The following is a 23,770-nucleotide window of genomic DNA, read 5'->3' as shown; positions in this document are numbered from 1 at the left end:
CCTTCCTTCCTTCCTTCCTTCCTTCCTTCCTTCCTTCCTTCCTTCCTCTGGTTTGTATTCATCTCCCTTATGCATCTACAGGCAACTTCAGGTCAGCTTGGTGGCTCTGATCCTGGAAGTTGACCGACTATTATCTAGGATACCTCAGCTATCCTCAAATGACCTCTCATTTTCCAACAATTTCACCTGAGTTTGTCTCATGGCAGTATAAGGGGTCCGAGAGGGAAGAAGAAACAAGAAAACACCTTATCAAATCTCAGCTTGCATCAAGTTTTCTACTCGTTAGTGAAAGCGAATCAGATGGCTAAACTCAATATCAGAGTGGAAAAGGACTATAGAGTTACAGGACAAGAGTGTACATACAGGAAGATTATTATTTGAGACTATCAGCATAATCGGTATACTAAATGTTGCCTCATATTTACGTAGATGTTGAGCTAAAGTCAGTAAGGGATTAATTGAGACCCATGCAAGTCTCAAGAAGAGACTTGAGGCCTAACCAGTTTCTGTGGGTAAGGAAGTATAGATAGCTATAGTTGAGATATTTTGTCTTCCATCTACCTTGCCTCCCCATGACTCAGTTTCCTGAATGCCTTCTCAGTAGGGTATCCATGAGCTCTGGTACACTTAGGGCTGCTTAACTTAGCAAAGTAAATGTTAAATTTATGAAGGCTCCATAGTCTGTTCTTACCAGTATTTCTAGTGGTAGCCAAGTATCAGTGGAGGCCTACCAGGACCTCCACTCCACCCTGCACTTTCTTTCTAGGACAAGAGGATGGTACGTGAGGTCTTTATAACCTATATATTGTCTCATTCGAATTGTATATTGGGACAAAAGTTTCATGTGTCCATGATGTTATTTTTCATTTCTATCTCTGAGGCACGTTTTTCCAAATTTGCATGTTCCACGGTAGTTGTTGCTGTTGTTGAAGTATAGGTTGCATGCAGTGCATAGATCTTTCATGTTCATTTCAGTGAGTGTTAAGAAATATTTATACTCATGGAAGTATCACCCACAATCAACACACAGAACTTTTCCATCCTTCCACGTAATCAGTCTTTCTCCTGCTAAAAAACCATTGACTTCTATCACCAGAAATTATTCTGCTTCTTCTTAAAGTTATAAAAACGGAATCAGGCTCTGTCCCTCAACATAATTCGTTTGGGAATCATTCATGTCATTGCACGTATTGTTAGTTTGTTCCTTTTCGTGGCTTGGTAATATTCCAGTATTTGAATATACCACGATTTATGTATTCATTCTTCTGTTGATGACATTTGGTGTGTTTCCAGTTTGGGGCAGGCATGAATAAGGCTCCAAGACATATTTTCACATTAGCCTCCTTGCTTCTGCTGAATTTCTAAGGAATAGCTGCCTATAATTCAGCTCTGGGGGGATCTTCCAGTCTTAACAATGGAATAAAAATATTCAAAATGCCTTAGCATTGACCATTGATTTTAAAACACTACTACCGTCAATTTCAAAAATACTACTTAGTGCCCATTAAAAATGAAAAATATGTTTATAGAAAAAGTATTATTTACTCAGTAAACATTAATAATGACAACCTGAAGAGATCTCTATGGTGTGTGTGTGTGTGTGTGTGTGTGTGTGTGTGCGCGCGCGTGTGTTTTCATTCATTCATTCTCAATCCTGTCAGAGATTGTGTCCCTTCCCAGTTCAACATTTTAGGAACAAAAAACAAAGCACTCATTTATTATCTCTAGAGATAATATGAAGCTGTGGCTAGAGAAGCACATAGCTAATACAGTGGGTAATAGTATCAAATTGGGGACAATATGTATAATAGTAGGGGCAAATTCTGCCAGAGGGGTTTGTAAAGTTGATTGCAGAGCCATATAGGAACTGAAACTTTTTCAGTAGTTCCCCAATTGGACTGCAGGGGTTGGAATAACCTGGTTGGATAAATAACGTGGGAGAGATAGAAGGATGTAAGGAAAATAATGCTTTAAAAAAATTACAATTTACTATACCCCCTGTAATTTCCCCACTGGAAATTACAATTCAGTAGGTTAAGGACGCAGTTAAGAATCAACATGTTTAAGAAGCACCTCAGGCCATTTTTTAAATTTTTGTAACATTTGTTTATTTTTAAGAGAGAGAGAGAGAGAAGGGGGGGGCACGCAGAGAGAGGGAGGCACAGAACTTGAAGCAGGCTCCAGGCTCCATGCTGTCAGCACAGAGCCCGACATGGGGCTCAGACTCATGAACTGTGAGATCATGAACTGAGCTGAAGTCGGACACTTAACCAACTGAGCCACCCTGGTGCCCCAAGAAGCACCTCAGGCAATTTTAAGGCATTTGTTTGGATGATAATCTAGTACACTCTGAATTGGATGAGTTCTAAGGCCCTGAAAACTGAAGGCACTGTATTTGTATTACTAGTTTAAATGCCTCCTGGTGTCCTTGAATTATACTGGAGCAAAATGTTATCTTAGGTATGCCGAAAAGAATTTTGCAATGTTGTGATAATATTTCTTTCAAAAGACAAGAGGAACAACATAGAGGACACAGGTAAGGATAAGGAAGATTAGAGATGATGCCGGGATAGAGGAATTGGGACCAAGAAAGGATGATGACAAAATAATTCCCAGGAGTTTGGCTTCAGCTTTTATAAATTCTCAAAGTTTCCAGATGCAGAAAATGTGAATGACTTTCCTGTCGTTGTTTGAAAAATGGATAGGCATTTTTATTAAATGGATGAAAATAGAGTGAAGTGTAGATTCTGTGCCAGCAGTTTAAGCTGTAAAAATGTAATTGCGCCCAAATTGAGATACATTATCAATTCCTAGTTTAATAGCGATTCAGAATTAAAGGCCATTAATCAGCAAGTTTGGCACAAGCAGATGTATACAGCAAGTTTGGCACAAGCAGATGTATACAGCAACAGTAATTGGTTTCAAAAAAATAGAGAATCTAAACATTAGTTATTGTTTTAATTACCCAATATGGGATAGGGCATGTGCTAGGCAGTTTCCTTACCTTGTATCTATTCTTTACAGTAGTCCTGCAAATTAGGTGTAGAGTTTAGAATATCAGTAGAACAATATCCTAGGAGGAAATCTGGAAACAGGAGTTTAGTCCAAGCTGTGCCACTAATCGAGTGATCTCCCTCTTATATAACTACTTAATTCTGAATTTAAGGTCTGCAGCATGAAGAGGAACTTCAGGCTTTATAACAGTGTATAAGGAGGATCACTTAGGCTGTGCAGTTGTAACAAACAATCCCATTATCTCAGTGCCTTTCACAAAACACATTTTTCTCTCCTACAAAATCCACCGTGGATTTGGCTGACTCCCTGGATCCGCTGTTGTACCTCTAGTGATTCAGTCATGCAACCCTCTGGTTCTACCCTTTCAACGTGAGGAAGAGAGACTCAGAAAACCTCTAGGAGCTTTTCACTACCTCTAACCGTAGTGACTTCCCATTTCTACTTACTTGTCATTGGATAGAACAAGTCACATGGAGCCCCCCCCCCCCGACCGCAAGGTAGCTAGAGATTAAGTCTTCTGTGTGTTCAAGAAATAAAAACAAGGGGCACCCAGGTGGCTCAGTCAGTTAAGCATCCGACTTCGGCTCAGGTCATGATCTCACGGTCCGTGAGTTCAAGCCCCGCGTCAGGCTCTGTGCTGACCGCTCAGAGCCTGGATCCTGTTTCAGATTCTGTGTCTCTCTCACTCTTTGCCCCTCTCCCGTTCATGCTCTGTCTCTCCCTGTCTCAAAAATCAATAAACATTAAAAAATTCTTAAAAAAAAGAAAAGAAATAAAAACAAGGTTTTCTAGAACTAGCACTAGTGAGGCCCACTATAAATTGCCTCTTTTCTTTAAGTGCATCAGCATATGCAGCCTTGAGAGTACTTGGTTCAGACACTTTGATTTCAACAGTTTATAAATGAGTAGGGGAAAATAGCCTCGATAATAATTACCCAGGTTCTTTTCATCAGTTACCTTTGACGAGTGGTTACCATCATCATCGTCAACAACAACAGTCAATCTTTAGACATTATGACAATACACTAAAAGCTTAATTGAGGTAATAATAACAGTAACACTTAGGGGCACTTTGTCCAGGCATTAGAGCTAAGTGCTTTAAATGGACTAAAGTATTCCAGTCTCACAACTCTATGAGGTATGTGTTTTTGGAATTCTCTTTTCACAGCTGGGAACAAAAACGTAACCAAACAGTTACAAATGCTTGGGTTAAAGAATGCACAAGTATTTTTAATTCTCTGAGGAACCTCCACACCGTTTTCCAGAGTGGCTGCACCAGTTTGCATTCCCACCAGCAGTGCAAGAGGGTTCCCGTTTCTCCACATCCTCACCAACATCTGTTGTTTCCTCTACAACCCAGCAGTAGCACTACTAGGAATTTACCCAAAGGATACAGGAGTGCTGATTCACAGGGGCACATGTACCCCGATGTTTATAGGAGAACTATCAACAATAGCCAAATTACGGGAAGAGCCCAAATGTCCATCAACTGATGAATGGATAAAGAGGTGGTGTATGTATATATACAAGACAATACATACAATAGAATACTACTTGTTGATGAAAAAGAATGAAACCCTGCCATTTGCAACAACATGGATGGAACTGGAGAGTATTATGCGAAGTGAAATAAGTCAGTCACAGAAAGACAGATGTCGTATGTTTTCACTCATATGTGGAATTTGAGAAACTTAACAGAAGACCATGGGGGAAGGGAAGGAAAAAGAAGTTACAAACAGAGAGGAAGGCAAATCATAAGAGACTCTTAAATACAGAGAACAAACTGAGGGTTGATGGGGGTGGGGCATTGGGCGGCAGGGAAGATGGGTGATGGGCATTGAGAAGGGCACTTGTTTGGATGAACACTGGGTGTTGTATGTAAGTGATGAATCATGGAAATCTACTCCCGAAGCCAAGAGCACACTGTATATAGACTGTATGCTAGCTAACTTGACAACAAATTATTAATAAATAAAGAAATAAATATTTAAAAAATAAAAATGCTTAGGTTAAGTAACGTATCCATATTTAAAGCATTAGTGTATGGCAGAACCAGACTGACTCTGTCTGACTTCAAAGCTCATGTTCATAAAGAAGTCATGCTTTGGTTTTTAAACAAACACAGAAACTGGGACTCAGAAATGCATGTATCCTATCCAGTGTTGCTCACCCTAAGAGCTGTGAAGCTAGAACACCTTCACCCTCTGGGGTTGAAGTATTTATTCTACATTTTTTCCATGCCTGATTCATTTAAGATAAAACAGGGTGCTGCTGAAAATAGCCTCTAAAGAAGAAGTTCATCTGTTGTATTTACTTAATTCACTTTTGGCTGCCAGCAGCTTGGCCATGACTCTTGGATCTACAGTCTTCCCCAAATTTGGGGGGTTTTGTGAGTTTTTTTTTTCTTTATGCCTACTGTATTGAAGCACACATACAGTCCATTCAAGGGCACATCTCTTTTGACTATAGCACACACAGACACACAATTCTTAGAGTAAAAATCTCCTATTTTTAAAAACTGCAGAACCTAATTTTTTGGTCTAGGTGTTTCTCCCTGCGAGGCAACCGTATCACCAGTTAATAAATGTTTGCTAAGATAAATGGAGTTTGAATTATTCAGTTAGAATTCAGTTGAATGCATTAATAAAAACTTCTTTTGTGTTAGATCTGAGAAGATGTTAAAAAGTTATTCTAGGGGCGCCTGGGTGGTGCAGTCGGTTAAGCGTCTGACTTCAGCTCAGGTCACGATCTCGCGGTCCGTGAGTTCGAGCCCCGCGTCAGGCTCTGGGCTGATGGCTCAGAGCCTGGAGCCTGTTTCCGATTCTGTGTCTCTCTCTCTGCCCCTCCCCCGTTTATGCTCTGTCTCTCTCTGTCCCAAAAATAAATAAACGTTGAAAAAAAAAGGAAAAAAAAAGTTATTCTATGTACCTATTTTTCCATTATTCAAGAACAACTGGAGTGAAACAAAAGAGAGGACAAGAGACTTAAATTGCTATTTATGAAATTTATGAAATTTATGAAATTACTAGAGGAGTGGGACTCTAGATATATCCCTTTGCTTTCTGTCCTTCAGAAGAACGTCTCCTGTTTCCCTCTCTTCACCTTATGAAAATTTTCCTTGGATATCTTCAAAACAGTACCAGAATAAGATTTATAAAGAAATGTAATTACAGCCTAAAACACTAAAGCTATTTCCCCTTCCTTCTTCCTTCCATCCTTCCCTTTCTTCCTCCCTCCCGTCTTTTCCTTTTCTCCTTCTCCTCTCTCCCCATTTTTACCTTTCTAAAATAGACACTTATGTTTTTCAATTAAATTTTTTTTTATTTTAAAGAGAGAGCATGAGGTGGGGAGAGGGGCAGAGGGAGAGAGACAGAGTCTTAAGCAGACTATACACACAGCATGGAGCTTGATGCAGGGCTCGATCCCATGACCCTGGGAAATCAAGAGTTGGATGCTCAGCCAACTGAGCCACCAGGATGCTCTACACTTATTTTTTTACTTTACTTTTTTTTTTTCTTTTAGCAACTACCAAGTAAAGTATGAGAGTTGTGCATTCATCTCTGGTGACGGAGGAGAAAATCCAACACAGTAATACAATATGGAAATAAAATGTGAAATTTATTGTTTTATTGTATCTGAAATGTTCCTGAAGTAGAAAAAAGTTTCCAAAAGTGATTTTAAAAATAGTTGCAATGTAAGTTCAAGTATGCCATCAGTTTAAGGACTTTTTTTAAAAAAGGGAAATTTTAAACAGAAATAGGAAACTAAAAAGAAGGAAATATGAGAAGAAAGAAATGAAAACAGAATGATGGTAAACATGGCCGACTTATGGGTAATTTTAAATAAATATTCTAAAAATAATCATAATATTGACGAACAGGCATTACAAACAAGATGGAATTAAATCAGAGCATCAGTAATGTGAGAAAATACCTAAGCTAAAACAGTCAAGAGTCTTGCATTGTGTAGGGGAAGGGCAGAGGTGTTGAGCATTTCATAGCATCCCAGATGCAGAGGAAATAGAAACACCAATCATCTCTGAGAATGGGCGTCCAGAGGGAGCTAAGAGTGGAGATGATGATAAATCTGTATCAGGAGCAGTTAACTCCTCATATTTCCTTCTTTCTCTCCCACAGCTAGGTAACTACCCTTTTCTAGTCTGACAGAAGACTGGAGAGTACTCTCTGAAGAGACTGAACCAGAGGTACACTAACCTTGGGGACATTAGACCCATTAAGTGCAGAAGTACTATGTGGCAGTAAGAAGAAAATCAAAGTTTACATACTAACCAGGAAAGCCCTCAGTTCCCTCACCTCAAGCCCACTCTCGGGCAAGAAATTCAAGATCTACTTTCAGGGCAAACTGACCAAGAAAATAGACCTACCAATAACTGATACTTCAGATACTTGACCCAATGGTCCCCTAAGGAAAACCTTTAGTTCACCACTCTCAACGTCCCTGCCCATAAACAAGAAACAGGAAGCCACTTGGTAAGCAGTTTAACAGTAACTTAAAATGTTAAACATAAACTTTTCATATGATCCAGGAATTTCACTCCTAAATACCTACCTAAGGACAAAAGAAAACCTGTGTCAAAGACTCAAATGCAAGTGTTCATACGGCATTAGTATTCATAAGAGCCATGAACTGAAGACGATCCAAATGTCTAGCAACTGATGAATGAAAAAACAAAATGCAGTGTATATCCATTCAATGGAATACCATTAAGGAATAAAAAGGAATCAACTACTAGCTAAAACATGAATTAACCTCAAAAACATGCTGGTGAAAAGAAACTTAATGCAAAAGACTACATGTTAGATGGTTCCGTTATGTGAAATGCCTAGAAAATGCAAATCTTTAAGGACAGAAAGTAGATTAATCGGGAATGAGGATGAGAGCAGAGGTTGACTAAAAATGGGCACAAGAGATCTTTCTGAGGTGATGGTAATGTTCTAAAACTGGATTGCGGTGATTATACAACCCGATAAATTTGCTAAAAATCATTGAGTTGTACACTTAAATTGTACAGATTTTACAGTATGCACATTTTGCCTTGATAAAGATGTTTAGAGAAAGAACATATGCCATTCATTAAATAAGAACAGGGCACTATGAGGTAGAAACAATAAAAAAGAACTCTCAGAAAGTAAACATGATTTTGAAAATAACTTTTTTAATGTAATAGATGTTTGAAATTGAAGTCCAGGTAATCTCCTAGAATACGGAACTGAAAGCCTGAGATATGGAAGGTGAAGAACCTAATCTAGGAATTACAACTTCTGACCAACAGGTGTTCTGGATACAGAACGAAAAACATAGGGAAAATTGTAAAATAAAGAAGCGTGAGAGTTTTTCCAGGGCTGAAAAGAGGCATGAGTCCTTCACATTTTAAGAGTCTACGGAGACCCAAGAAGAAGGAATGAAAAAACAACCCACTCTCCCTAGACAAATTACCATGACATTTCAAAACATTAAGGAAAGGGTATTAAAACTGCCACAGCGCGAAACACAGAAAATGAGGAACAGATGGGCATTGGTTGTCTCATCAACACTAACTGCCATCAATGAAATAATGGCATATAAGTTCTGGGAGAAAATTATTTGAAACCTGGACTACTAGATCTCCCCAAGTTTCCAACGAGAGGACAAACAAAAGCCTTTTTAGCTATCAAGCGGCTCAGGACATTATCTCCCATACAACCTTTCTGAAAGGAAGGAAGGTAAAGAGTGAGAAAGTCATGGAATAGGAGAAATCATCAACATGACTGAGGAGCTCAATGAACATGTTCCCCAGCATGACAGTTATACAGAATGTCTAATAAGCAAAGGATTCAAAGTAAAGAGGGAAGCCACTGGACTGAAAGAAGAAAATAATTCTTATATTATTAAGAAATGATGAAAATAAACACAGAAATGTTTCTACTCTCAAGAGGTGAGTAAAATAATTAAAACAGCTAAGAAAGCTATAAAATATGTAAGGAAGGGGCGCCTGGGTGGCTCAGTCGGTTAAGCGTCCGACTTCGCTCAGGTCATGATCTCACTGTCCGTGGGTTCGGGCCCCGTGTCGGGCTCTGGGCCGACACCTCGGAGCCTGGAGCCTGTTTCGGATTCTGTGTCTCCCTCTTTCTCTGACCCTCCCCTGTTCATGCTCTCTCTCTCTCTCTCTGTCTCAAAAATAAATAAATGTTAAAAAAAAAATTTTTTTTTTTAAATATGTAAGGAAGACGTGTCAAAATACATTTCAAAGTAAGCTATGGCACAATTTTGAACAACAGAAGTGAAGGAAAGAAACTCCACTTAGCTTGGCTGCTTTGAATTGTTTCCTTCAAGTGACATCGCAGTCAGGACATTGTACCCACCGATATATATATAATATATAATGCTAGCCCTCTATTTTGCATATAGTTATAATTTTGCAAATAGTATTATTTTTTCAACCTTAAGAGAGAATTCATTGAAAAACTGCAAGTGTTTGACGTAGTTATGAAACAGTCTAAACTTCATTAACCTTGACTATACAAAAAGAAAAGAGGAAAGGAGAAAGGAAGTAGATACTACTATCCTCATCTAACATTGTGGGAAGCTGAGATACTATATTTAAAGTTGGTGGAACGAGAAATGTAAGTTTAAACATGACATGTAAAGTTACAGAGAAAAGCAACAGGACTGAAACACTAAGTATCAAAAATTGCAACAAGGAGATAGAAACTTGGATGAGTAACGGAGGCAGATCCTCGTCTCTCACAATGAGGAGTTATGTGTTGAATGTAAAATCACGCAATAGTGATTTATTATTTGGAATATAGGAAGATAACCCCCTTAAAATGTTAAAAGTGTTTCTCTTGATTATGCAATCCCAATTAAAATCCCAGAAAGTTATTTAGGGGATATTGAAAAACTTTGTCTAAGGTTTATATGGAGAGGCAAGAGGCTCAGGATAGGCAACACAATATTGAAGCAGAACAAAGTTGCAGGACTGACCCTAGACAACATCAAGATTTACTATAAAGTGCCAATAATCAAGACAGTATGGTATTTGCGAAAGAGACAAACAGATCAATGAAACACAATAGAGAGCCCAGAAATAAACCCACATTAATATATTCAATTGATCTTTGACAAAAGGAGCAAAGACAATACAATGAAGCAAACATCTTTTAAACAAATGGCTGGACCAACTGACCATCCATTTGCAATAAAAAATAAATCTAGACACATACCTTACATCCTTCACAAAAATTAGCTCAAACTGGATCATAAATCTAAATGCAAAACACAAAAGTATTAGACTCGTAGAAAATAACATAGGAGAAAACCTAGACGATTTTGAGTACAGCAGTGATGTTTTTGACACAACCCCAAAGGTATAATCCATGAAAGTAATCACTGATGAGCTGGGTCGCATTAAAATTTAAAACCTCTGTTCTGTGAAAGACAATGTCAAGAGAACAAGAATATAAGCCACCACCTGGCAGAAAATATTGCAAAAGACACATCAACTAGAGCACTGTTTTCCAAAATATACAAAATATACTCTTAAAACTCGACAGTAACAAAATAAACAACCCCATTTTAAAATGAGCCAAAGACCTTAACAGAGACCTCACCAAAGTAGACATACAGGTGGCCAGTCAGCATAGGAAAAAGGCTTCACATCATATGTCATCAGAGAAATGCAAATTAAAGCAACAAAGAGATACAAATACACACCTCTTAAATGGCCAAATCCGGAAGACTGACAATGCCAGATCTTGGTGAGGATGTGGAACAACAGGAACTCTCACCAGTTGCCAGTGGGAATACAAAATGTGACAGCCACTTTGGAAGACGGTTGGTGGTTTCTCACAGAACTCATGCTCTTGCCATAAAATCCACCAATTGCAGTCCTTGAAATTACCTAAAGGAGTTGAAAACATATCCACATAAAAATCTGCACATTGATGTTTATAGCAACTTTACTAATTATTGTGAAAACTTGGAAGCAACCATCATATTCTTCAGTAAGTGAACAGATAAACTGTGGTACATCCAGACGATGAAATATTAGCGTGAAAAGGAAATGAGATCGCAAGCCATGAAAAGACATGAAGGAATCTGAAATGTATGTTACTAAGTGAAAGAAACCAATCTGAAGAGGTCACGTACTTTCTGATTCCAACTACATGAGTCAAGACAGTAAAAATAAATAAATAAAATTGAAATAAAATAAAATAAAATAAAAATAAAATAAAATAAAATAAAATAAAATAAAAATCAGTAGCCACTAGGGATGTGGAGTGAGGAGTGGAAAGGGGAAGGAGAAAATAGTGGTGCACAGAGGATTTTTAAGGCAGTGAAAATATACTATATAATATCATAACGATGGACATATGTCATTCTACTTTATCCAAACCCATAGAATGTGCAACACAGAAAGTGAACTGTAATATAACTTATGAGCTTTGGGTGTTTATGGTATGTCAGTGTATTTTCATTAATTGTAATAAATGTATCATTCTGGTGGTAAGGCTATGCATGGGGATATTGTGGGAAATCTCGGTGCCTTCTCAATTTTGCTGTGAACCTAAAACTTCTCCACTGAAATTAAGTCATAAAAAATAGATTTTTTTTTTTTAAAAAGTGCATGTCTTTGACAACTAAAATTAGGACTAGGGCTAAGGACGGGCTTCTAATTCTTTAATACATGGATTCACTCAACAGAACCTTATTGAGTACCAACTATGTGCTAAGCCTCATTTATTATTTTAGTTTAACATTGTGAATATATTACCTTAAGAAACATTAAAAATTGGAAAAGTTAAATAAAATAAAAAATGAAAACAAGTGGCCAATGTAATTTAGCATTCATAGTATGAAAACCTCTTCTATAACTGGAAATGTTTTGAAGATCCACCTTTATGTAGTTTCATAACGCATAACTTTGATTCTAGCTAAATTACTACTTAAATTGCTTTGTCTCTGACCGGAAAGATGCAAACTAGAGCATTCATGTTTCACCATACTTTGCACTCTTTGTCACTTTCTTTGTTCACTTAACACTTACACCTAATCAAGTGTTTCCGAAACCCAGAGCCTAGATCAAGAGGGGGAAGTCTTACGGTCTAAGATTTGGATGGGGTATTTGTGGATTATTTACACAATCATTTACTTCTAAAAATAAGTGAAGGAATTTTATAACTATAGAATGAGATTGTTGACAGAGAGGAAAGAGGAAGTAGAAATTATCTAGAAGAGGCAGTTTTTAAAATACCCACAGGGGTGCCTGGGTGGCGCAGTCGGTTGAGCGTCCGACTTCAGCCAGGTCACGATCTCACGGTCCATTGAGTTCGAACCCCGCGTCGGGCTCTGGGCTGATGGCTCGGAGCCTGGAGCCTGTTTCCGATTCTGTGTCTCCCTCTCTCTCTGCCCCTCCCCCATTCATGCTCTGTCTCTCTCTGTCCCAAAAATAAATAAATGTTGAAAAAAAAAATACCCACAGAACAGCCCCCTGCCGTGTTTGGCTTGCTGCAGTGCAGGTTCTGATAGGTCACAGGGCAAATCCAGCTTTTTGAACGATGGCTACTTGAAGAAAGGATGGATGCAACGTGCTCTCCGTATACATCCAGGAAATGCACAGCCAGGAAGACGTTTTCGGTGGTATGCATTAAGAAAGACATCTGGGGAATTCTTCCACGAGGAACAAGATGGATTGGATCTTACCTCGGGCTTCCTCGTGTCCCACCTTTCCCAATTTCTTCCGTGTTTATATCGCGAAATTCCAAGAAGGGCATGAGATACCATGACAATAAACAGTCTGCACAGCAGAATCCCTCCCCCGTAGCAGTGAATAAAATGAAATGTATCTCTATGAGGTCTGTTTATGCAGTTTTCCTCAGACTTTCGTTGGCAGAACTGAAGTGTAGCTTGCCTTTTCATGACTTAGGCTCTCCTGTAAAAATTATCTTCAATACACTCTCCTTTGTATCTCTACTCCTTTGTATGTATGTATGCGATACATCCTCCTTTGTATCTGTAAACCATGATTCACTAAAAAACCAAACCTCTCCCCCAAATCCCCACCATGGACTCTCCTCCCCAGTCACCTGAGCACTTCGTGTTCACTTTATTCTTCTCTTTGTCTTGTAGCTGAAGAAAAAAAATAGGAAGTTCTATTTGTAGGAAGTTCAAAATGATGTAAAACATCAAAGTCCAAGTAAGAAAACTTCGTCTAGGGCCGGAGATCGATGCATTGCATAGATAGTAATAAAGCAGGAGGAGCTCACTTTATGCAATAGAGTTATATTATACCGTTTATTTCAATGGTTTTAGAGAAAATACGCTGCTCCATATCAGGTGCAGGGGAATCTGCAATTATCTTATGGAAACAAAAGTCTAAATTAAGATTAGATGACGAAATGAATATTTGAGCCATTAAGCGAATAGATAGTTACTAACTGTAGTAGAAAGAGATAGAGTAGAAATAGAAAGAGAAGCAAGTATTTTTTTTAAATCAATGGGTTGATTTCCTTATGTGTAATTGACACACAATATTCTATTACTTTCAGGTGTATATCCTAGTGATGCAATACTTAGATACATTATGATATGATCCTCATAAGTCTGGTTGCCTTCTGTCACCGTACAAACCTATTATGATATTATTCATCTATATTTCTTACGCTGTATGTTACATCCCCATGGCTTCTTTGTTTTATAACTGGAAGTTTGTATCTCTTAATCCTTGTCACCTATTTTATCTGCTGTTGTCTAGTAATCAACATTTTGTTTCCTGTAACCATGAGTTTGTTTCTGTTTTGTTTGTTTTGTTTTACTTTCCACATATAAGTAAAAACATATGGTATTTTTCTTTCTTTGTCTGACCTGTTTCACTTAGCATAATGCCCTTGAGGTCCACCTGTATTTCACAAATGGCTGAGTAATATTCCAGCATGTGGGGGGGGGGGGGGGTGGGGGGTACACATATACCACAACTTCTTTATTCATCCATTCATCCCTCTTTGGATGCCTAGGCTGTTTCCATATCTTAGCTATTGTAAATCATTCTGCAGTGAATGCAGGGGTGCATCTATTTCTTCAAACTGGTATTTTCATTTTCACTGGAGACATTCCCAAAAGTGGATATTCCCACCCACATGCTGGATCATATGGTAGTTCTATTTTTAATTTTTTGAAGAACCTCCGTCCCGTTTTCCACAGATGCTGCACCAGTTCACATTCCCTATCAGAATATATGAAGGTTCCCTTTTCTTCATATCCTCACCAACACGTTATTTCTTATCTGTTTTACACATATAGCCACTATGACAGCTGTGAGGTGAAATCTCATTGTGGTTTTGATTTGTACTTCTCTGATGATTAGTGATGTTGAGCATCTTTTCATGTGTGTGTTGGCAATCTGTGTGTCTTCTTTGGGGGAAAAAATGTCTATTGAATCTTCTGTCCATTTCTTTTTAAACAGGTTGTTTCTTTTTTTTTCTTTTTTTTTTTTTGACATTAAGGGATGGAAGCTGTTTATATATTTAGATATTGACCCCTTATCAGATGTATAATTGATAAATATTTTCCTTCATTCAGTAGGTGGCTTTTTCATTTTGTTAATGTTTTTCTCTGTTGTGCAGAAGTTTTGGGGGTGGATATAATCCCATTTATTTATTTTAGCCTTTCTTATCCTTGCCCAAAGAGATTGGTTCAAAAAAATATTGCTGAGACTGATGTCAGAGAGCTTACTGTCTCTGTTTTCTTTCAGGAGTTTTATGGTTTCAGGTCTTACATTCAAGTCTTTAATCCATTTTGAATTTGTTTTTGTATATGATGTAAGATAGTAGCCCAGTTTCATTCTTTTACATGTCCAGTTTTCCCAAAACCATTTATTGAAGAGACTGTCTTTTCCCCATTGTATAGTCTTACCTTTCTTATCATAGATTCACTAGTCATATATGTGTGGGCTTATTTGGGGGCTCTCTATTCTTATGCATTGGTATATGTGTCTGTTTTCATGTCAGTACCACACTGTTTTGATTACTGTAGCTTTACGGCATAGTTTGAATCAGGGAGTGTGAGAATTCCAGCTTTGTTCTTTATCAAGATCGCTTTGACTACTTGGGGCCTTTTGCAGTTCCATAAAAAATTTAGGATTCTTTGTTCTAGTTCTGTGAAAAAAAAAAATGCCTTTGATATTTTGCTAGGGATTGCATTAAATCTATAGATGGCTTTGGCTAGTATGGAAAGTTTAACATTAGTCTTTTCAATCCATGAGCATAACATATCTTTCGATTTATTTGTGTTATCTTTCTTTTATCAGTGTCTTATAGTTTTCAGAGTATGAGTCTTTCACCTTGGTTACGTTTCATTCCTGAGTATTTTATTCTCTTTGGTGCAATTGTAAATGGAATGATTTTCTTAGTTCTTGTTTCTGATAAATCATTAGTAATGTACAGAAATGCAACTGATTTCAAGATGTTAATTTTGTATCCTACAACTTTACTGAATTCATTTATTACTTTTGATAGTTTTGGGTGGAGTCTTAAAGGGTTTATAGATATAGTACCATGTCATTTGCAAATAATGATTTTATTTTTTCTTTTCCAATTTGATTCCCTTTTTTTTTTTCTTTTTGTTGTCTGATTGCTGTGGCTAGGACTTCCAGTACTATATAGAATAAAAGTGGTGAGAGTGAATATCCTTGTTTTGTTCCTGATATTAGAGAGAAAGCGTTTAGCTTTTCAACATTGGGTATGATGTTAGCTGTGGACTTGTCATGTATGGCCTTTATTATGTTGAGGTCCCTTGTATCCATACCCACTTTCGGAGAGTGTTTATCGTATATGGATGTTGAATTTTTTCAAATAATTTTTCCGCATCTATTGAGATAATATTATTTCATCCTTTGATTTATTAATGTGGTATATCACACTGATTGATTTGTGAATGATGAAGCATCCTTGCATCCCTGGAATAAACCCCATTGGATCATAGTGTGTGATCCTATTGAAGTATTTTTGAGATCAGTTTTCTAATATTTTGTTGAGGGTATTTGCATCTATATTCATGAGGGGTCTTGGTCTGTAGTGTGTGTGTGTGTGTGTGTGTGTGTGTGGTGTCTTTGTCCAGTTTTGATATAAAACTCAAAAAATGCATTTGAAAGTATTCCATCCTCTTCAATTTTTTTGGAATAATGTGAGAAAAATAGGACCTAACTCTTCTTTAAATATTTGATTATTTGGTAGAATTCACCTATGAAGCTGGCTCATCCTAGATTTTTGTTTGGAGAGTTTGAGTCCTAGATTTTTGTTCTGGAGAATTTTTTAATTAGTAATTCCATTTCATTACTTGTAGCTGGTCTGTTTAGATTTTCTATTTCTTCATGATTCAGTCTTCAAAGGTTGTGTGTTTGTAGGAATTTAATCATTTCTTCCAGGTTGTCCAATTTGTTTGCATGTAATTGTTCATGATAGTTTTTTATGATCCTTTGTGTTTTTCTGGTGTCAGTTGTAACTTCTCTTTCATTTCTGATTTTATTTATTGGTCTCTCTCTCTTGATGAGTCTAACTAGAGGTTCAATAATTTTGTTTATCTTTTCAATGAACCAGCTTTTAGTTTTATTGATCTTTTCTATTGTTTTTGAGTATTTCAGTGATTTTCACTTTGGTCTTTATTATTTCCTTTATTCTACTCACTTGGGTTTTTGTAGTGTTTATTTATTTATTTAGAGAGAGAGAGAGAGAGCAGGGGAGGGGCAGAGAGAGAGGAAGAGAGAGAATCCCAAGCAGACTCTGCACTGTCAGTGCAGAGCCCAACACAGGGCTCAATCCCATGAACCGTGAGATCATGACCTGAGCTGAAATCAAGAGTCAGAGTTGGACACTTAACTGACTCAGCCACCCAGGCGCCCCTCCTTTCTTCTACTGATTTTGGGCTTTGTTCGTCTTTTGCTAGCTCATTTAGGTATACAATTATATTGTTTATTTGAGATTTTTTTTTGTTTCTTGAGGTAGGTCTGTATTGCTATCATCTTTCCTCTTAGAACTGCTTTTGCAGTGTCCCATAGATTTTGGAAAATTGTGTTTTCATTTTTACTTGTCTCAAGGTATTTTTTGATTTCCTCTTTGATTTCTTCATTGACACATTGGTCGTTTATTGGTATGTTTAGTATCCACATGTTTGTGTTTTTTCAGTTTTCTTCTCTTGATTTCTAGTTTCATAGTATTGTCAGAGAAGATGTTTGATATAACTTCAGTCTTCTTGAATTTATTAAGACAATCTGTTCTGGAGAATGTTCCATTTGCACTTGAAAAGAATATATATTCTGTAGTTTGGAAATGAAATGTTCTATATATAACTATTAAGTCCTTCTGGTCTAAGTGTCATTTAAGGCCAATGTTTCCATATTGATTTTCTTTCTGGATGATGTATCCATTGATGTTATGTGTTAAGGTGTTAAGTCATTTACTATTATTGTATCATTGTTAATTCCTCCCTTTAGGTCTGTTAATATTTGTTTTATATATTTAGGTACTTCTATGTTGGGTAAATAAATATTTACAAATGTTATGTCTTCTTCTTGGCTTAATCTGTTTGTCATTTTGTAGTGCCCTTTTTTGTCTTTGTTACAGTCTTTGTTTTGAAATGTCTGATATATGTATAGCTATCTCAGCTTTCTTTTCATTTCCATTTGCCTGGAATATCTTTTTCCATCCCTTCTCTTTCAGTATGTCTGTCTTAAATCTGAAGTGAGTCTCCTGTAGGCAGCATAGAGATGAGTCTTGTTACATATTTATATACTTGTATATATAAATTAATATATAATATATTTGTAATATATGCTTGTATATTTACATGTATATGTGTGTATATGTTTACATGTATATGTATAGATATATAGATATATATATGTAGGTAGATAGATAGTGGTCTATTTGACTTGATAATCACTTATGTTTTATATGCATTCCAAAAGCAACACATTTTTACCTCCCCTCCAGTTTTATATTTTTGACATGATATTTTGCATCTTTTTATTTTGTGTATCCCTTATGTACTTATTGTGTTTACAGCTGATTTGACTACTTTTGCTTTTTAATCTTTATGCCAGCTTTTTAAATGGCCATCCACTGCCTTTACTATGTAAATGCTTTTACCGGTAAGATTTTTTTCATATATTTTATTCTTAGTTATGACCTTTTTTCCACTTAAAGAAGACCTTTAACATCTCTCGTAAGTCTGATTTGGTACTAATGTACTCTTTTCATTTCATTTGTGTAGGAAAATCTTTACCTCTCCTTTAACTCTGAATGATAATCTTGCTGATTAGAGTATTCTTAGTTTTAATTTTTTTTTTTCCTTTCATCTCTTCAAATGTATCCTGCCACTCTTTTCTGGCCTGTGAATTTTTTTTTTTTTTTTTTTTGAACAATAAGCTGATAGCTTTCTGGGGTTTTCTTTGCATGTGACTTTTTATTTTTCTCTTGATGCCTTTTAAGGCTTTTGTTTTTTACAGTTTACATACTATAACATTTATGTGTTTAAATTATACAGTTCAGTAGTTTTTAGTATAATTACAGAATTCTTTTTTTCTTTTGAGAGAGAGAGGGCATGCTGCACCGGGGCCATCTTGACAGGATGCCTGGAGCTTGGGTGTGGTGTGGACAGGGGGACCCAGGGCACACTGCACCAGGGCTACAATGGCAGGGGGAGGGGGTGGTCAGCTGGAGCTGGTATGGACCAGGGACCCAGGGTGTGCTGAGGTAGTTTTAGTAGACTGGCTAGAGGGACTCTGCTCCTGTCCCACTATCAAGTTAGAAAGGAACTAAAAAATGGCCACCACTAGTGTCTTTGACCCCAGAACAAGTTCTAGCAATTCCCTGACCTTTTGGTGAACACTCTAGGATTTGTAAATGGATTTCTTTCACTTATAGTCTAATTGCTCTTTAAACTGTTCTTTTTTTGCCGTGCTCCAGGGCGGGCAAGTCTATGCACAGGTTACCGTGTTGGGGTGACCTCCTTCTCTCCTACTCTTCTGTATGTGTACTGATGTTTATTGTTTGTTGTGCAGAAGCTGTTCCACCAGTCCTCAGCTCTTCAGGAAGAATTACTCTCTATACAGGTGTAGATTCATCGATACAGAGTGTCCAGAGGAGAACTTGCATTCAGAGTCTTCTTACACTGACATCTTGGCCATCTTGGAACCTCTCCAATGGGCTGATTTTTCTTCTCACTGTGTATCCCCTGCATTCATGGTGGTCCAACCCTAGAATACCACATAGCTATAACAATAGAAGGACTTATGTGAGAGTTAGAAGTAATCTTCACTTTCTCATATTGAAAAGGACTGATTTGGGGGATTGGGTATTGTGTTATATTATAATCATCTAATTTACTATGTCAGAGTAGAGGGTTAAAGTCAGCCTAAATCAAGAACCAACTGTCAAATAGTCAAGAATTTCGCAAGCTGGCTGTTAAACTGTCAATAACTTGAAAGCAACCATAGGGGTGCTATTTACACCACAGAGAACAAACAGTAAATGCTATAAAGTGGGTCCTTTTTTTTTTTTTACTTCCCAGAGAGCCAATGTATCAGCACACGACTGAGCGCCAAAGTCATGTACAACACATGGAAGGAAATGAGGATGCTTCAAAGGTAGTGGTTTATTCTTCTTGAAGCGTTTCTACTCTATCTAAATAATCTATCCACCTATTGTATGACAGTGGCAGAGTGTTATTATTATTATTATCATTTCTGTTTTACATATTTGGAAACTGAAATAATGATGCATAGTAATTAATAATGCAAAGTAATCCCTATCAGGATAAAACCAGGCCTAAAGCCCAGGCTTTTGGATTTGCCACAATATTTGTGCTATTCTGGTTTTGAGATACAGCATCACAGGACTTTATTTTTTGCAATTTAGGACTTCCAATTAATATTAAGAGATGCTATGATATTTTCAAAATTAATAAAAGAAATCATCAGAATTAAATATGCCATATATCACTTAATGAGGGATGGTTGGAAATGAGAAAGTTTGAAGATACGGTAAATATTTCCTACAGATATATTTATTTGTCAACATTAGGTGAATCTTCTGCTGGTTGCTTTTGGGTATAGAAAAAAGATATCAAAGAAATGGAACACGTACATGTTTCCCTGAGAAAGATTATTTCATTATAATTAGGAATCCTGAACAGACATGAATTGCTTAAGAATGTTTACAAAGCAAAATAACAACAAAGGAAACGCATTTTGTTCAAACTGAAAACCTATGCACTGAGGGGTTGATCAAAGGAGGCCTCCTGGAGGGAAGGAATTTTGAGGTGTGTTTTTCAGGAAATGTCAGCTAAAGCCGAATTGATGAAGGGGACAGGAAAAGATATTGGCAACTGGTGTGCTAGAATAGCTAAGCAAGGACTTCCTTCCCCGAAGTATTTCCAGCCTTCTGGACATTGCCCTAGATAATGATACCTCTTCTAGGAATGAAGAAAGGAAGCTCAAACCAGACAATTTATTACACCTTTTCCAGTGTGTTAAGAGAACAGAGGTTGAAAAATTAATAACAAAATTGATTAAAGCCTAGGATTTTCATTTTCCTTTCCACCACTTTCCTAAGTCATTCCAGTCATTCCTTAGTCACTTCCTTTTGACATTCTAGTAGATAAATCACTGTATCAGGTATAAAAATATCTGAGAAAAATTTCCTATTATTCTCTCTGAAGCTACATGACCATCTTGTGTTAACAAAATTAACAAAAACCTAGCAGGGGCGCCTGGGTGGCTCAGTCGGTTAAGCATCTGACTTCGGCTCAGGTCATGATCTCGTGATTCGTGGGTTCGAGCCCCACGTCGAGCCCCACGTCGAGCCCCACAGCTAGCTCAGTGTCTGGAGCCTGTCTTCAGATTCTGTGTCTCCCTCTCTCTGTCCCTCCCATGCTTGCTCGCTCCCTCTCTCTCTCTCTCTCTCTCTCTCTCTGTCTCTCTCTCTCTCTCAAAAATAAATAAAACAAAAAAAATTAAAAAAAAAGAAAACCTAGCAGACAAACATCTAAACTCATAAACCAAATGGATTAGGGGATGGTGATTTGCATTACAAAAAGAGCCTTTTGTTTTATAAAAAGATTCACCATTGTTTTATTAATTTATTTAAGAGCAGTCTATATTTCAGGCACTGTAGACACAAGGTGGTGTAACACAGGATCCACCGCCTCCCGGATCTCAGAGTGTACGAGAGGAGACCAGCGTGTTCTGACATAATGATAGTCACATTCAACTGTTATAATAGAAGTTCAAATACCATAGGAATACAGTGATCAGGACAGTTAACTGTTACAGATGTTGGGCACGTTTATAAACAGAAAGTGTTGATTCAAGTGGAAATGAATGGGTTCACCAGACCACAAAAGGATAGCTCTCCTAAAGGATGACACAATAGAAAAGTAAGCAAGTATTTAAAAAAAAAAAAAAAAATCCATGCGTCGCCATGGTTTCCGCTGTGTTCATGGTGTTCCAATCAAGAAGACCACTTCGATATAATAACCAACGGGCTCACGGGATATTAGGAATAATCCTCACTTTGTGTCACAGGAGGAAAAGGTGGTTGTTGTGGTTATAATCGGACTGGAGAAACTGAAGTTTCTGGAGACAGCTTAGGTAGAAGCAACGGGAAATCACTGAGCATTTTTAACAATAAGAATGGTGTGTTCTGCTTTCAAATGTTTTAGATTTTTTTTTTTAACGTTTTATTTATTTTTGAGACAGAGAGAGACAGAGCATGAACGGGGGAGGGGCAGAGAGAGGGGGAGACACAGAATGGAAGCAGGCTCCAGGCTCTGAGCCATCAGCCCAGAGCCCGACGCGGGGCTCGAACTCACAGACCGCGAGATCGTGACCTGAACTGAAGTCGGATGCTCAACCGACTGAGCCACCCAGGCGCCCCTTTTCAAATGTTTTAAAAAGATCATTTTAGAGATGATAAAGAGGGTGGATTGAAAGATAGCATGCTTCAAATCAAAGCTTCCTTAATCACGTTTAAAATGTAATTTTATTTACAAGAGTCCTGTGCGCATAGAGCAAATGCCCAACCCAGCCCCTGTAGCAAGTGGGCCATACCTCAGGTATGTCAGGTGACATCCAATAAAGCACAAAAGTTTTAGTGCCACAAGCTTCTATTTTTCGGTGGCACAGAGCAGTTCTGCTTAGAGCAAGGGTCCCAACTTTAAGCCTGGTAAACTGTGATTGATCTTGTGCCATCCACACCATAAATATTTTCAAAGTATCAACACACTGACTCCGAATCGTTCAGACGTATAACTTCCCACTTATTTATCTTCCATTTCCCGACCAAAAATATTAAGGTTTTTGAAACCTTAAGGTAACTTGTCTTTTCCTTTGCTTTGAGATATGGCCCTTGAACTATCGGCAAAGCTGGTGTAGAATTCAGTTCCTCCTTGGAGATAAACAAAAGAAAACTTACAAGGAGATTTCTCAAAATGAGGACGGCAACACATAGGGGTAGGCTCTACGTATTTTTCCAGGAATTTCAAAGTTGAGCTTAGAGTCTGCCTCTGTTGGCTAGCGTCCTGCTGAATGAATGATTTTCAAATCTAGAAAAAAATAAAATAATTAAAGAAAACTGCTTCTGAGGGTACTGTAAAGGACTGAAGGAAGCCGCGATTGTTCAACTTAATGTTCTGGTATAGCCAGAGATTGTGGCCAGGCGGTTGTTTTATCCTTGTGTTTTACATCATCTTAATTTAGAAATCATCTTTTGGCATTTATGACCCCAGTTCTCCGGTATCAGTATAGCACATTACTATCCTCTTTTTCATTTTTTACTTTAAAAAAAAGGTGAAAGACTTCTTAAAACTCAGTCTCAAACTTCTTCAACCAAAGAATCCAGGAAAATGATGCCCTACCTGCCATTTATAAATAACCACGTAGATCGTATTGTAAGTCAGAGAGCCTGAAAATCAATTAACTCTATTCCTTTCATATTTTTATCTGTTGTTAACAGATCTTTTGTACTTTCTTAGCCAAGGATGGGAGGAAGAATGTCTGGCTATGGCAATTTATCTAGTATTGACTCGGACTGTAGACTGCTGAAAATTTTTCAGCCATTGGCTTTTAGAAAAATAGATCTATTTGTAAGGCCGCTTGCATTTGTGAGTTCATTTCAGTCACAGTGTGATTTATCACAGCTCAATTGATGTTAGGCCATGACTAATTCCTTCAAGACCTTAAAGCTACTGAGCTTTTATTGCACAAGAATTTAGGAGACTGTCCAGACGCTAGGCGGGTAATTTGCAAATTGTCAATCAGTGGTGTTGAGGGCGATGGGAAAGTAGCCTGGTCTGCATAATTGTTCAAAGAATCATCTAAAAACACTATTTCAATGCTTCTTATTGGATCAAGACTAGATTCCATACCCTAGGATCCAATCCATTCAACTTACAGACCTCACTAGATCTCTCTGAGCTCCTCTCCTGCTCTTTCCTGGTGTCAATTCTCTCACTAGCTTGTACCCTGTGGTTTGCCTATTCCAATATTATTTCATACCTTTGTCTTTGTGGTTCATATCCACCCTAGAATAGTCTCTTATGTTCTCTCCATTAAATTAAATCCTTGAGGCTCCTGGGTGGCTCAGTCGGTTACATGTCCGACTTCGGCTCAGGTCACGATCTCACGGTTCATGAGTTCAAGCCCCACATCGGTGCTGACAGCTCAGAGTCTGGAGCCTGCTTCAGATTCTGTATCTCCCTCTCT

At 37.6% G+C, this 23,770-nt stretch overlaps 1 long non-coding RNA gene across 1 annotated transcript in view; it reads left to right on the top strand.

Moving 5' to 3' along the window:
- The window catches only part of LOC121012670 (uncharacterized), a 61,344-nt gene extending 41,686 nt beyond the window's left edge, over positions 1-19,658 (top strand). Inside the window, exon 2 of the long non-coding RNA XR_005782214.1 lies at positions 19,579-19,658. This is a non-coding gene — a long non-coding RNA (uncharacterized LOC121012670). The remainder of the gene's footprint in view (positions 1-19,578) is intronic.
- The last annotated feature ends 4,112 nt before the right edge of the window (positions 19,659-23,770 follow it).

Source organism: Herpailurus yagouaroundi, unplaced genomic scaffold (genome assembly GCF_014898765.1).
Source record: "Herpailurus yagouaroundi ecotype Mexico unplaced genomic scaffold, PumYag 197, whole genome shotgun sequence".
In the NCBI taxonomy this organism is placed as follows: domain Eukaryota; kingdom Metazoa; phylum Chordata; class Mammalia; order Carnivora; family Felidae; genus Herpailurus; species Herpailurus yagouaroundi.
This window is presented reverse-complemented; position numbering and strand designations above follow the sequence as displayed.